Below are 17160 nucleotides of genomic sequence, written 5' to 3'. Positions count from 1 at the left end.
ACTTTCCCTCCATTCCTAGGAACTGTGACCTCTCTGACAGGAAATCACGAATCCAGTCTCGTAACTGAGACGGTATTTTATAAGCACGCAATTTGATTACAAGCCTCTTGTGAGGTACCGTGTCAGAAGACGGAAGAAATCTAGAAAACGGAGTCCATCAGAAATCCCTTGTCAGTAGCTCTCAACATTTCAGGTGAGTAAAGAGCTAGTTTTGTTTTACTAGAACAATGTTTTCTAAATCCTCATTGACTATGTGTCAACAGACCGTTCTCTTCCAGGTAACTCATAATGTTCGAGCACAATATATGTTCCAAAATCCTGCTGCTTATCGACGCTAATGATATGGGCCTTTAATTTAGTGGATTAATTCTACTGTCTTTCTTGAATATTGTTGTGACCTTTGCAACTTTCCAGTCTTTGGGGACTGATCTTTCGCCGAGCATTTCACATTTTCAATGGCTTATCTCGCGCTTACCTGTGATCTTGCAATGTAAATCACTTAAATATGTTGCATAGACAAATGTATTGCCGAAAGTTCATTATTCTACATTAATTATTTTCGGTGTTGCGATTTTTTGTCCGTAAGTGTATATAATTCATCTTTTAGTTACAAGTTAAACTGAATAGGAAATATTCTTTCTCAAATGCGTGAGATAGCGATACTTCAACATTCTGTTATTGAAGATATGGAGGTGGGGCGATAATTTGTGAAATGGTAGCATCTTGTCGTTTTCTTATGCTGATTAGGTTCTTTCCAGTTAGAAAATTGTGCTGTATACGATATACCAGCCAAAATTACGAACAGGTATGTAAACAGCCGTAATGAATTGGAAGGGCTGCTGATTCAGTTGTAGGTGTATTAAATAGGAGGCCTCGATTTATAGGATCATTATTTAAAAACTAGTTGTAGCTTCCGAACGAAAGAATATTCAGGTGTGTGATATCAATATCAGGTCGAATTCACAGGGAGCACTAAGAATACACGAAGGCGGACGAAAGTAAGGAAACAACAAAAACACAAAACATTACCACGCGTAATACGGTGTAGGAAACCTGTTGGCACTAGGGTTGCCAACTTTTTTTGTCAAAATAAGGGAGACTTCGACCTGACAAAATTAACAGGCCTAATACAATTTATTTAAATCTTAAAACAGGTTTATTGCATGGACCAACAAAAAAACTTCTTCATAACAATTGTAAACTGAAGGTCTACAGAACGTTTTACTTAAAACTATATTTCTTTACACGTTTGGCAGCAGTCTGAACTTTGCGATAGTTCTTTACAAATCGGACAAATTCATCACATGTGTACCAAAAATTAACACTTATTTGTAGTTCAGCTTTCATTAAATCTAGTTTGCAACGGTTCCTATCATCAGACTATTTACTGTTCATCAAAGAAAAATTCTTTCAGTGTGAGCATTTGATGCCGATATACTGCGAAAAAGCCGGGAATCTTATTTATCTCCTTGCAGTTAATTCCTTTGGCCTCTGCCTCAATCATCACAGATACCCACTTGTCAACTGTGATACCGTTGGGTGTACAACTTTGCTTGCGTCGTTTTTTCCCCAACATTTGAGGCTTTAGTGAAACAAATTGATTACACATGTATCATTCAAAGTATTTTCCATCGCTGGCCACTAATTTCTCCCATCTTTCGGCCAGTGTATGAACCCCGCGTCGAAAAAATTGTTCATCTTTTGAAGCGATCCGCGAACCGATCCAATTTGTGACTTCTTCATGAGATTGGAATTGTTGGTCAGCCAGGCCATGCGCCATCGATTTAAACAGGTGATAGTCAGAGGGAGCAATGTCTGTAGAGTACGGTGGGTGGGGTAGGACTACCTATTTTAACGTTTCCAAGCACGTTTTGGCCTCTTTTGCAACGAGGGGTCGAGTGTTGTCGTGCTGCAAACTCACTTTATCGTGCCTCTCGCTGTTTTGTGGCCGTTTGTCTTTTAATGTTCTGCTCATAACAATTAATTGCGTTCGATAACGAGCACACGTGATTGTTTCACTTGGTTTTAAGACCTCATAGTACACGACGCCGAGCTGGTCCCACCAAATGCAGAGCATGATATTGGAGCCGTGAACATTCGGTTTGGCCGTCGACGTGGAAGCATGGCTGGGATATCCCCATGATTTCTTGCGTTTAGGGTTATCGTAATGAACCCATTTTTCGTCCCCGGTCACCATGTGCTGCAGAAATCCCTTCCGCTTTTGCCTCTGAAGCAACTGTTCACAAACACACAAACACCGTTCAACGTCTCTGGTTTCAGCTCATACGGGACCCAAGTTCCTTCTTTCTGAATCATGCCCCTAGCCTTGAGTCGTTTGGAAATGGCTTGCTGTGTCACTCCCACTAATCGTGCCAATTCTTCTTGAGTTTGACGCGAGTCTTCACTCAGCAATGTCTCCAATTCTGCACCTTCGAAAACATTCTCTCTTCCACCACTATGCCAGTCTACGACGTTAAAATCACCCTGCTCGAGGCGTTGAAAACACTCACGACACGTTCTTTCACTAATAGCGTCCTTACCATACGTACTAGAGAGCATTCGATGAGACTCAGCCGCTGTTTTCTTCATATTGAAAGAAAACACTAACACCTCCCGCGAATGCCGAGAATTAGGCTCGTAAACTGACATCTTCAATCAAGAACAACTTTATGATGCAGACGCAAATCGACTAATGTTCGAATGAGGTTATGTTGACCGAGGTCCAAGCTAACTGTCTGACGTGTGCGATCTGTTTCTTCCGACCGCTACTTACCGTTGTCGCCACCAATCTGCAAACGGCGGAAGAAAAGTTGTACACCTTTTATTATATTTTTCAAAGAACAAAATTCATTGTACAGGTTACCCTTATTTATGTCTACTTGAATATGAGTAAACATGTTCTGAAAATCATTAAAATTAACCGAATTCCTTATGGACAGTGGGACCAAGGACTGAATTGTAGCATTGTCAGAAATGTTAACATTTTTTACAATTCAACAAGATTATTTTGAATTCTCTTCTGATTGACGGGATCTAATCTATTTAATATCTCGTGTGTATTGCTTCCAAAAAACGAGTCATCTTTTCTTTGCAAAATTTCCTTTGACAAAGCTGCAATGGCACTACAGGACTCCATTATAGTTGAATTTGAATTCTCTAGATATTTTGAGATTTTCAAAATAATATTTCCAATGTAAGAAAAAAAGTCGAAGATATGCTTCGAGAATTAACATTTTGCTTGGATCCTCATCACTAAAATACAGTTTCAAGGCCTTATGTGTTTCATTTGTGCTTTGAAAATAACTTATTATTGGTTGCCAGCTCTTTATTAGCCTATCAACTGCTGGTGTGAGGGACAGCCACCTAGTAGGCACATGCCTTAGAATTTCGCACCAATCAGTATCAACAAAATTTAAAAAAAACATCTTAATTTTTCCCTGACACTTAAAAGTGTCCATAAATCTTAACAACTATCATTTCTATGTCTACATCTAAGACATCAGAAGTATATTTGGTGCCATTCTGGGTTATATGATTTGTGCAGTTTGCTTTAAATATTTTGTTATTTTTCTCACTCAACAATTTCATCACGGATTTAGTTTTACCATAATTGACACTAGCAGTATCGGCACTATAAGACGAAATATTATCTATATTTAATGAATGAGATTCAAGACTCTTTTCTATCAAAGCATGAGTACCACTAGCACTCTCATCTGTCTGTTCCACAAAATCTAATAGTTTATTTGTGATGCCAACACAAGTTTCAAAGTACTTGGTTACTACAGGGAACATTTTCCTGTTCTTGAAATTCGACGTATCTGAAGCCACAGAAAAAAAGTGCTACACTTCTCTGGATCATTAAGCACATCTAGGAAATTACTTACACTTCTAGGCGATAATACGTTTTTTGCAGTAGACTCTGCTTTCGTCCTACCACAACGTATTTTTTTGGCGACATCCGAGTCCATAAATGCATTTTTGCCAGTTTATTTGCACAGTCCATGCTAATATATATATATATATATATATATATATATATATATATATATATATATATATATATATATATATATAGTTTTTCATTGCACTCACCCACTGCAACTTTGTCGGATTCACCACTAGTGGGACCATTCCTTAGGCACTGAAAAAACTGGACATCTTAGATGTGTTACTTTCCCTAACTCAGCTTTTGTGTCCCTCGGTGTTGGCGTGCCGCTGACAGTCTGTATTACCACGATGTGCTACGCTGAATTCACGCTTGCAAAGGGTGCAATACGCTTTAGAGTTATGTCCTTTTACATGATTAACCCATAAATGAGTTTCTCCCCATTTCGTCTGATGCGTACAGGAGTACTTTTCTCTCTTTTTATACGGAGTTTTGGACTCCATGTTATGTTGTGTGTTCCCTACATATCTATGTGGTAACTATCGATAATAACATGTTATATCGATTAATCGATATTGTAACGATCGTCCAGCAACGAGATTTGAAAAATATGCGGCAGGTTTAAATCTTAATCGGTGTCATTTTCTCAAATATGGGAGATTGTATCTCCCGCATAAAATAAAAATGGGAGAAAGGAGTAGGCTTAAAAATCCAGAAGCATACGGGAGTTCCCGTATAATACGGGAGAGTTGGGAATCATAGTTGGGACTCAAAACAGCTTCCTGTCGTCTCGGAGTGGGTAAATACTGGTCCTGTGGGGTTTCCAAAGGAATCTTATACCATTCTTCCTGCAGAATGGTGGTACGTTCAAGTAACGGTGATGGAAGTGGATAGCGATCAGGCAGCATTCTATCCAAAGTAGTACACAAAAGTTCAATAACACTGAGAGATTGTAGTGGTCAGGGAATATATGACAATTCGTCTTTGTGCTCGCAAAACCAGCCCTGGACGATGCGAGCTGTATGAACAGCCCCTGCCGTCTTGAACACATTTTACCATGGGATGACCTGATCAGCCCAAATGGTCACATAAACCTTGTCAATAATGCGACCTTTTAGAGTAACCGTGAGACCCATGGAATACCATAACACGGCTTCCCAAATCATCACCGAACCCCCGACATATTTCATTCTTGGGACGTAAAATCAGTCAGAAGTTGGAAACAGTGTTGAACAAGACTCATCTGACCAAATGACTTTCTTCCATTACCCCATAGTCCAGTATTTATGGCTACAGCACCAGGTTTTCCTGTTACGGGCACTTGAATCACTGATGAGTGATTTTGGAATTCCAGTTTATCCTGCAATTCCTTGCTCATGAAGCTCGCTTCGTTTTGCTTTGGTGCTGACAGGTTTCCCGAGTGCGACATTCAATTCTACAGTGACTTTTGCAGCTGTCCTCTTACTTTTCGACACAATCCTCTATAATGACAGTCTGTCACGATTTCTCAACACAAACTGTCGTCTGCTTTGACACTTAACGGATGTTGTTTTTCTTAGTTTCCTGTACGCATTATAAATCTTCGATACGCCACCTCTTGAAACACAAAACTCTTCGACTCCCTTGGTTACGGAGACACCCACCATAGAAGCACCAAAAATTTGTCCACGTTGGAATTCACTTACCTTTGACAAAATGTACTCACAGGTAGAACGCTGTTCTGACCACGACTGACGCTTGCAACATATTGAGGGCGTTAGGCAGGTACCTTTCTTGGACAAATACAACAGTGCAACCTGTAGACTTGCCTAACATGTGCATTTACGTTCAAGCATGCATCTATCGCGATGCTTCATTATTTTTGTCGAAACCCTGTACAAAGGAGAGCAGCGTGAACATTGACAGGCTTTTTAACATTACGAAAAAAGTAACAGCACTTAACATCTGAAACAAATGTGATTACTGCTTCAAAGATGTGAAAAACTACGTAAAAATTCCAAGTATCGGCTTTCAGTGCGAAAAATACGAGTACCGACCATCACATTGCTACCTAGTAGAGAACTGAAGAAAAAAAAATTTAATCAAGTAGTAACTCTTTTTATGCTCATGAGGTAGAGATCAAACTATTTGGCTTCCCTGGGGCATATCCCAAGTTATTTCTATGTCTGTAGCTGATTATCCATCCAAAATAAAATTCTACGTCCTACCTATCAAGAAATCTTCAATCACGTCACGAACTTCGAGCGAGCCTCCGTATTAAAGTCGTTTTCGTTTTTTTCTCTGTGTGTGTATGTGTGTGAGTTTCTGGTGGAGAGTGGCACTGGAAGAATCAGTATTACGTGAAGAACCTGAGAATATAGAACAACTCCCTAGGTATCTTGAAGGATCTTAAGGATCTTGAAAACAAGACTGGAGTAACTACGGCACATACAGGAGCGATTAAAATGTTAAGCAATCATTCTTCTCGTACTCCATAAGTGAATACCAGAGCGGAATGTAGTCCTCTATCCTTCACAATGTTTTGCAGAGCATTCATGGATGGGAGAAGATACTAATATTAACTTTTAGCGATAACATTATTTCTTTTTCCTGGCAGATGTGGTGGAGGTGTGAAGACTGTGCAGGCCGTATTTTAATACGGACCCGTTCCAAGTCTTAGTTTCTTATTGTTACAGTTGCTCGCCACATCAGTCTCAGTGACCAAATTGGTCACTGAGACAAAAGGAAAAACATGTAATTGTAGAGACATGCAGTAAGACACAAAATGTGCGTTTGAGTCAGTTGCGTCAGCGTTTCCAGTGGCAGAGACGGATTTATGTTCTGAAAAGATACTAACAATATTTTCTGCCTCTAAATCTATATTCGCATATTCCACAGGCCAACTCATGGTGTGTGATGAGGGTACACTGTGTACCACTGTCGCTCTCCCTCTCGCCCCCCCCCCCCCCCCATCTCCTCTTCCAGTAGTCAAGAACGGTTGCCGGTAAGCCTCCGTGTGAGTTCGGAGTTCGGAGCTCTCTTCACGGTGTTCTCACGAGATGTACGTGGAAGGGAACAATGTATTGGTTGGATCTTCTAGGAACGAAAGCTCTCGAAACTTTAATAGTAAACCACACCGTGAAGCAGAACGCTTCTCTTGCAGTGTCTGCCACTGGTGCTAGCTGAACATCTCTGTGACGCTTTCGCGCGAACTAAATGAAGCTGTAACAAAACGTGCTGCCTTTCTTTGAATCTTCTCTACCGTCACTACTAGTTGTATCTGGTACGGATCCCAGACAGAGAGCGATATTCAAGTGTTGGTCGAACGGGAGTTTTGTAAGCTACCTCTTTCGAGGATGGACTACACTTCCTGAGAGTTCTTCCAATGAAGTTCAGTCTGCCATCTGCCTTGCCTGCGGTTAGTTTTAGAGACGAGAAACGACAGAAGATACGTAAAACTGTGAATAACAATAAAATGTTTTAAATATTTTGTGCTGTTCTCTGTAAAGAAAAATTGTAGAAAATCTATGAGAATGGTAAGCGACTATCCCGGAACCCGAAACCTAATATCAGTTGCAGGCTGCCTATCTGATTCCCGGGCCAATAAAATTATTACCTTCATTATTTCGCGTGATTACTGACCAAGTTTAAAAAATTTAAAATGCTATCGCAGTCCACTCATTAAGAGGTATAGTCTTATGTAAAAAGTCTAACACCATAAGACAAGTGTTGCGGTTAGAAGGTGCGTGTTTGTCTTGAGGCAGTGTATCTGACGGCATGCAAATACCCGGACTTTATTCATCCTGTATTTGAGAATGAGAGCACTTACAGACCTCCAACAAACTAATTTCAAATATTTACGAAGCTTGTTCTCGCTGGTACCCCCGGCAAAATGATGAAAAGGAAAATTTTTGCTGTTCCCGCAGTAAAACTGCTGCATGAAGTATCGTGTTTTACTTTATTACTGGTTAATACCGACTCTATTCGCAACATACTTCGCAGCCAGTACCCACACAGGTCTCTGAATGTACCTCCAAAAGTATACCACTGCACGACACATAGTTGAAGAGATATGACGTCACACACATTGAGGTGTCTGAAAACTTGTTTCTGCTTAAAATGGAGTGCAAATCACCCAGACTATGTTCATCCAGTGTTTCAGAATAACAGTAGTTAGCGACGTCCAACGAACTTTAAGGGTAATTTCAAACCTTTTCCAAAATTTCTCTCGCTGACGTGCTTAACGCCTGTTTAACACATTGAAAAGTAATCTATGTCTTTTACACATGGGAGTTAGTTTCTTTAAAGAATCGGAGCTTTATTGGCATTTAACTAAGAATGGTGCGATTATCTAAACACACTGAACATGTGTTGTTGGTGTGGTCTTCAGTCCTGAGACTGGTTTGATGCAGCTCTCCATGCTACTCTATCCTGTGCAAGCTTCTTCATCTCCCAGTAACTACTGCAACCTACATCCTTCTGAATCTGCTTAGTGTATTCATCTCTTGGTCTCCCTCTACGATTTTTACCCTTCACGCTGCCCTCCAATGCTAAATTGGTGATCCCTTGATGCCTCGGAACATGTCCTACCAACCGATCCCTTCTTCTAGACAAGTTGTCCCACAAATTTCTCCTCCCAAATCCTATTCAATACCTCCTCATTAGTTATGTGATCTACACATCTAATCTTCAGCATTCTTCTGTAGCACCACATTTCAAAAGCTTCTATTCTCTTCTTGTCCAAACTATTTATCGTCCATGTTTCACTTCCATACATGGCTACACTCCATACAAATACTTTCAGAAACGACTTCCTGACATTTAAATCTATACTCGATGTTAACAAATTTTTCTTCTTCAGAAACGCTTTCCTTGCCATTGCCAGTCTACATTTTATATCCTCTCTACTTCGACCATGATCAGTTATTTTGCTCCCCAAAGAGCAAAACTCATTTAGAACACTTTTTAAAGAAAATATTTTAGACCCTGCCTGAACCGAGTTAAAAGCGCAATCCCAACATATCAGCGGAAGAAATTAAAGCTAGTATATAGCGAGCAAGACCTTAGATAAAGCCTCTACCGAAATGTAAGAACTTCGTACGCCTCAGTAAAAACGTAAGTGACTTGAAGGAGGTTGCCTTTAAAGACTGGTTATCAGTGAATAAATATACATCACAACGGCCAGTGATGGTCCCTTGGCGCCATTCTTTTAATACATTAAAAGAAAATTATTGCTTTCGTTCAAAAACGAGAATATCTTGCATATTTTTGAGCTGTGAGTACGACCTATGTTTCGCCAATATGTCCTACCTTTGTGAAGGTGGACGGCCACGCACTTGCTCTCGCTGTGAGTGACCTGAGCGGAAGCGGATGAACCGTCCGTGCCTCTGTGTCTAGTTTTGCAACGACTGTAGCGACCGCCACGTGGGTGGTCTCGGCGAAGCGCACAAAGGGCAGTTATTCCAACGGTGCCCGGATTAAGAGGTCCTTCCGGCAACTGGCAGCAAGCACAGCAAGGCCGAGGGTGCAGGCAGGTCCTCAGTCTAGCTCCACTGACCTACCCGACACGCGAATATACCGCTCTGTAAGTACGTGGAGGGATAGAAGGAGCCGCAGCTGCACATAAAATCTTTATTCGGAGAGGTGAGTCATGGCAGAACAATATATGACAGTATACACGTAATGTGTCACGACAGTGAAGGGGACCTGTGACCACTGGAGACAGTGCCACAAGCTCCTCCAAAAATCGTAACGCAACACACACACAAATAAATCCACCTGATGATCGAGGTTTAAACATTTGAAACGCGTCGTGGGGATAAACAGCGACTGGTAACAATAAACTGGTTGTTTCATTTAATGTCAATATATTTGTGCCAATATATGAGGCCGACAAAAGAAAGAAGTACAAAATGTTCAGAAAAATTCAGACTCATATCAATACAGCCCACTTTAGGAACGAAATAAATACGCAGTGCAGGGAAGCCAAGATGAAATCGCAGCAGGAAAAATGCTAAGAAAGAAATCGAAAAAGAAATGGCCTTCTGAGCGATTAATTCAGAAAGAGAAAAGTCTAAATAACCTTCTATGAACCATAACCAAAGACTACAACATAAAGACCCAAGCGAAATTTCGCTGTTACGCAGAGCAGAGGGCTGATAGATGGAAAGAGTGCACTGAAAATCTTTACGAGGTGTAGGAACTGCCTGATGACATCATAAAAGAAACGGGAATCGGTAAGGAAGACATAAGAGCTCCAGTATCGAAATTTAACGGAACTTTAGAAAACTTGCTAGCAGTAAGGCGGAAGGCGTAGGTAACATTCCTTCGGAACTTCTGAAATCATAGGGACACGTGGCAAATAAACGGCTATTCTACATCTATACTCTGCAAGAACGCTTACAGTATACTCGTCCGATGGTGTTGATTCCTGCCTTGACGCCAAATATGTGGGATCTAGGAAACCTGCTTTTTCGGACCGCTAGACGAATAATTCAAACAAATCTTATTAATGAGTTTTATTACGAAATGAACAATGGCAATACCTAACATTGACAATAACAGAGAAGTGTCGCAAGTAAAGGGCGACATGCAAATAAGAAATCTCTTCAGTATATACAGTCCCTTAGTCGCTGGTCTTGAAGTGCCTAATCTAGATGTTGCTGTAGAAGTGGGGCGCGGCCAGTCGGCGCGGCGTTTATGTCCTCTTCGCATAGAGGCCGCTGCTGTCGCGTTGTCATCCTGGAGAGAGGTCGGTCAGTGTGCAATTGGCTGGCGTCGTCTCATAGCCCTCTCTGTTCTAACGTTTCCACTGGGGTGCCAGTGGCAAATTTATTTTTAAGATTGTTGTATTTATGAGAACTTGTAATGACATTTAACATAATGAGAAATGGCAATGAAATTCAACTTTCTTTTGTAAGATTTTGATGATGCAAAGAACGAGGGTGGGGGTAGAGCAGCTAAGTAAGAAACATGGTACTTCTTACGACTATTGCAGCCTTGTGATGACTGCCATTTTAGTACGAAATTTAAACCGACGAACTTATATTTCATTGCCATTTTATTTAAACGTTAAACATAAAAACACAGAATGTCAATGAATATTACTTATTTTGCTTTTCACTAAAGGATCAACGTCTGGTACCATTTTTTGAGTAACACTAATTCGAAGCCAAGCTCTTTTTATTCGTTGAGTGTTCTTCCACAAAAAGCAAAAATGTGTTTTTGTAGTGGAAAGTTGGGAAAATATTGAGATGTTTATTTCTTTGCTCCCGTATGATGAATACTTTCTTCAGTCATATCGCTTAAATGCGTTTTTACTCCATTTTTTTTTCACATCACTTTCCAGATGTTCGCCTTCCAAGTATCCGTAATCTTTTGCTTGGAAGCTATTGCAGTATTGTTGTAAAATGAATTTTTTCGTTGTGGCCAAAGTTTTGAAGCACATTAATAGAACTCTAAGCGTATCAAGATACCATCACATACAATAAACATACAGAGTGGGCATCCTGCACTGATACATTGATGTTGATGTGACTGACTGCTTTGACTCTCCTAACCCGACCATTATGCTACTTTTCATCGCTTTAAAAAGAGCTACACTCTACAGCTACATTCTATTTTAAGGAGAGGCTCCTCCCCAAAACATCATTATTTTTTCAAAAGAAATTTAATGACTATTTCACATCTTTGGAGTGTTTATTCTTAGATTCAAAAACGATTTGGCTGTATTCGAATTACAAGTGCGTCTAAGAAATGTTTGAAATACGTACTGCACAAGGGGGAGTATCACTAACAGGTGCGACCTGTGCTTGTCTGTGTTTCAATTGGCCGTATCCGAAAGAACAATGGGTGGACAACCGGAAGCTGTGTTACGCATTTCCACTCTGATTTGTCTCGACCAGGCGGGGCCCCTGCACAAGGTGCCTACGCGGCTGTGCGTCGCTAGGGGTCAACGTCACATCTCTCGACGTAGCAGGCAGGTGTAGCTGCCACGATCTGTGAGCACTCGTACGTTCTGGAGCCACGCTGCCGTCTGAGGCACCACTGACATAAGACGAAAGCTAAACTTACCATGGACTAGAAGACTAACAAGATTGCGCAAAGAAGCAAGAAACGAACGGGAATGGTATCAAAGGGCGACAACGGTAAGGGACAAAGATGTCAGATTAAAGCAGTTCAGGGAGGTTCAAATGGTTCAAATGGCTCTCAGCACTATGGACTTAACATCTGAGGTCATCAGTCCCCTAGAACTTAGAACTACTTAAACCTAACTAACCTAAGGACATCACACATCCGTGCCCGAGGCAGGATTCGAAACTGCGACCGTAGCGGTTGCGAGGTTCCAGATTGAAACGCCTAGAACCGCTCAGCCACACCGGCCGGCCTTTCAGGGAGGCAAAACAACGCTACAAACAAGATTTATAAAAAACACGATGAGAACACTGGAACACACACGTGCAGAAACAACTCTGAACCAAGATTTGGGGGGAATCCTTCAAAATACAGACGGAGCGTCTGAAGACGCCACTAGTCTTAGCAACGCGGAGACGAGATGACGGTACCATAACAGAGGGATGGAGAAGTTCTGCGGAATTCGTGCTGAACAAACTCCTCGCCGATGACGAGCAACAGTCAGATGAACACATTCATACTGGGCGACCCTTAGAGGACTCTTGCTATGAAAATGGTACCGTCATTATTCATTTTGCTTGCGATTGCCAAACTAAAGAACAAAAAAGACCCTGGGCTAGATGGTATCCATTTTGAGACATTGAAAATTGTCGTTCCAATGATTGTTCCGTACCTGATAGATCTACTCAACAAAGCGTTACGGCTGGGACGGGTACCTGCGGTCTGGAAAACAATAGTGCCGTCATAATTAAAAAGTCAGAGGGCAAGGATCCTTCAGATCTAAGAAGTATAGACCTATGTGCTTAATTAAAAAATTGGCCAAGGTTCAGGAACGACTTCTGTGCGATCGCTAGCAAACGCAGAGGGAGTTCCTTGGCCTTAGACCGCATCAATTTGGTTTCAGGGCGGGAAAATATACAGATGACGCACTAAATAAGATACTAACCACTGCTAATGACATAGAAAAGAAGAACTCAGTTGCTATTCTTAGGGACATTTCGCGCGCCTTTGATAATCTCTGGTGGCCCGCAATGTTTGCAAGACCGAGGGTTGCAAGTACCTAAGGCCATCTACGATAGCCTCTCCAACTACTGTAGAAACAGGATGGGTGAATGGCGCCGGCCGAAGTGGCCGTGCGGTTAAAGGCGCTGCAGTCTGGAACCGCAAGACTGCTACGGTCGCAGGTTCGAATCCTGCCTCGGGAATGGATGTTTGTGATGTCCTTAGGTTAGTTAGGTTTAACTAGTTCTAAGTTCTAGGGGACTAATGACCTCAGCAGTTGAGTCCCATAGTGCTCAGAGCCATTTGAACCATTTTGGGTGAATGGCGCGCGGGAAATCGGAAAGTAATTAAAAGTATCACCAAACGTTGGCCGTTAGGATCAATGTTGCCCTCTCTGTTGGGATATCGCCTTCGAACCCCTCCTGCATCAACTGGATGGGGATAACCGAGCGAACAGGGCTATAGCATAGGCAGATGACCTTCTGGTGGTGGTCTCCACAGGCTCAAGAGCGCAACTCGAACACCAGTCAAACACAGCTACTCACAAGCATCAGCCAGTGGTGCAAACATAATAAACGTCAGATGGTTCTACTTAAAACAGTATATATACTACTTGAAGGTACTCTACAAAGTAATCCAACCACAAAACTACACAACATTAGCATACACAGACAACGGAAAACACGATGTCTTGGTGTGCACCTCGACGAACGCGTGTCCTTTGACGAACACATCAGAACAAAGACTGACAGAGCTGCCAAGATCATGCACAAGTTGGCCAGACTCAACAGGGTACCATTACATACACGGAGGACTTACTATTGTGCACTCTGTGTCTGTGGTCTGTTTTGCGGCCAGTGCATGGGCCCACCGAGTACGTCTGGTGTCGAATCGGAACATCGTGGGGCGAAGCCACAGAAGTGCCCCGTCAGGAGCTTTTAACACCACGTCAGTGGAATCACTCTGCGTGGTGCTTGGAACCTTCCCTATGGACATAACCATTCAGTTTCGGGGTGCAATGTACTGGCCGAGGAGGGGGTAACGGGAGAAGGTAATCGAGATTACCGGACAGGATATTACCGAGAAGCGCCAACTCGTTAAATGGCAGGTGGATGCCTGGCAAAGGGAATTGGAGTTAAGCGATAAGGGATGTAGGGTATATCAGTTCTTCCCGGACTTTAGGGAACGTCTGAGACTGAGCTATATCAATCCCAGCCAGAGTATGGCTCACTTTCTAACAGGTCACGGCCTTCACCCTGCGCACATAAACCAGTAGGCCGCAGCCAGAGTGCTATTTGCACATGTGGGGAACATGGATCTCAGAACACATACTTGTTCACTGTCACCGATACAGAGCAGCACACCAGACACCAACGCAGTACATCAATGACCTGATACTGGCAATAAGAGACAAAGACGAATGGGAAATAGTAAATAAAATCGCTGATGATGCTCAAGGACATTACATGACGAATACAGAAGACTGCAACACACACGTAACACGTAAGATAGCAGTTCCAATTCGTGCACCAACACAGACAGCAGCACTGAAACACATCCTCACTCAAACAGTGAAAAAAAAAGTTCAAATGTGTGTGAAATCTTATGGGACTTAACTGCTAAGGTCATCAGTCCCTAAGCTTACACATTACTTAACCTAAATTATCCTAAGGACAAACACACACACCTATGTCCGATGGAGGACTCGAACCTCCGCCGGGACCAGCCGCACAGTCCATGACTGCAGCGCCTCAGACCGCTCGGCTAATCCCGCGCGGCAAAACAGTGAACATTTTCACCAAGAAGTATCACAGACAACATTACAGAATATCTAAAATAATGAAAGTGTATCAGAATAAACATTGTAATGCAACCAGCCCTATAAACCTGTTTAAATGTAAACAGCATGGATATCTATCCCGATGTCATTATACCGCTATTGGGATGTAACATATGTAACTGAACACTTAGTATATAAGCAAAATGACAGGTAAAATTCAAGATAGGAACTGAAGGTTAATTAATAACCACAAGAAGTCACATACTTTACACTCACATACCACTGCGCGTGTCACAATGTACATAATAGTTACAGTGTTTTTGTAAATAGTGTTTACAAATATTGATCCGTAAATTAAACTGTAGCGAACGGGGACTACAAGGCTCGAAGTAGTTCCGAGGCTTTCAGACCAGGCTGGCTAAGATAAATTAACATTTCTGTCTCTCTCTCACTATCCAAGCTATTCTTATCATATGTCATCATATCTTCTTAAAATTTGTTGTGTTTTTTCTTTCGGTTTCTAATGTACCTTTCATTTATTATTACTTCCATTGTAATTGCTGAAAACAATAATTGCTGTCATGTTGACTAATCGGGTTTCAGCCGGTTATTCGCGTCTTTCCTGCGCGATATTTCATCTGCATGACTCACAGTCAGCTTCAGGTGCTGTCTGATGCTGATTGCAGTGTGGAACGAGTCCGGTATTTAGGCCTAAGTTGTGCTATGCGTTCCCTCTGCGGTTCGCGCCGCGTCCGGCACTCTGTCCGCTGTGTGCGCCGACCATTAGCAGCGGCTGTAGCGTTTTCTTCTAGCCGCGGCTGTTCCGAATGCTGTGCACATACTCTGTGGTTATTACCCTTTGTCAGTATTGCTGAATTAAGTTCTGAATGACGTCCCAGGCGTGCTAGACGTTTAATCTTCCGACTGTCACCGTTTAAGTGCCGGCCGTTGTGGCCGAGAGGTTCTAGGCGCTTCAGTCTGGAACCTCGCGACCGCTACGTTCGGCTGGTTTGAATCCTGCCTCGGGCATGGATGTGTGTGATGTCCTTAGGTTAGTTAGGTTTAAGAAGTTCTAAGTTCTAGGGGACTAATGACCTCAGATGTTAAGTCCCATAGCGTTCAGAGCCATTTGAAACAACCATTTTTGAACCATTTAAGTCCTTCTGCGAATCAGGACGTTTCGTTACCGTGATGTTCCGTGTTAGGTGTTCCGTCCGATGTCCTTGGCTACCAGGAGCTGCTATTTTGGGCCGATGGTGTTCATGTTGTCGCTCGAGTCACGGAAGAACGTCCTCAGATATTGTGTATGCTGCCTGAGGTACCATTTCACTTGCGTCCTTTGTTACATGTACTGGGCTGTTATCTCTAATTCAATCTTCATACTTCTGTTCCTTGGGGTCTTGCCTTCGCTGCATCTTCAGAAGATCAAGTGCCGGTTTCGAAGCCGAGCTCAGTTGGAACTCGGTGTCCCAGCTAATGAGATTCTCCGCAACCTTAACCTCAATAACGTAAGAGGTCCATGACTAAGGGATTTATTGCTGGCGCACTCGAGCAGGTGTAACTTCGATGGTTTGCTCACGCGCTGCCTGCGATATGTAGGTTACAATAGAATCGCGGAGCAGCGTCGATAGCTCGCAGTCGGGCGGTTGTGTCAAGCCGCTCGTACAGAGCAGTTGTCGAGTTGTCAGTAGTGATGTTTGTAGCTCGAGAAGAGCAGTAGAATTATGGAATTACCAAGGCCGGTCGTGGAGAACGATGGCGGTGCCTGAGTGGTATAAGGTAAAACGCAAAATATTATTGTTTATTGCGGCGCGCATATGTTCACTGCTACAACTGATTTTCTACTATTGTTATATCAAAGCCACATGTAAATTTTTTTTTACTCTTTCAATAATAATCTTTCTTATAAAGATAACTTTTGACAGTCATTCATCTGAATTTAAGGTTTTTAGTAATTTCTCCTATCCATAGTCATTCCAATTATCGTAAATAAAATCAGTTGTTTTTCATACATAACAAAATCTAGTGGCCAGCATTGCACTGGGTTCTGCCAGAAAAATTTCTTATAGGAGCTGATATATACGCGCTATCCGGCGACATCATTGAGGTAAGAATTTTCAGTTTATTAAGAATGATTTTTCAGGGCCATGACGCAGCACTGCTGACGTACAAATTTACCAGCTTAGATTCACAGTCAGTTAATTATTGCTATCAATTAACCTGAGCAACCTATTTCTTTTTACCGTAAGGAAAACACGTTTATGCGTCTTTATCGCGGTGAGAAAGCGAATCCTAAATAGGCCAACCAGTATTGAGAGAGAGAACGAAAGAGATAAAAAAGAACATTATTTCAATACTGCAGCAATTATACTGTAAA

This window comes from Schistocerca americana, chromosome 8, assembly GCF_021461395.2.
Source record: "Schistocerca americana isolate TAMUIC-IGC-003095 chromosome 8, iqSchAmer2.1, whole genome shotgun sequence".
Lineage (NCBI taxonomy): Eukaryota > Metazoa > Arthropoda > Insecta > Orthoptera > Acrididae > Schistocerca > Schistocerca americana.
This window is presented reverse-complemented; position numbering follows the sequence as displayed.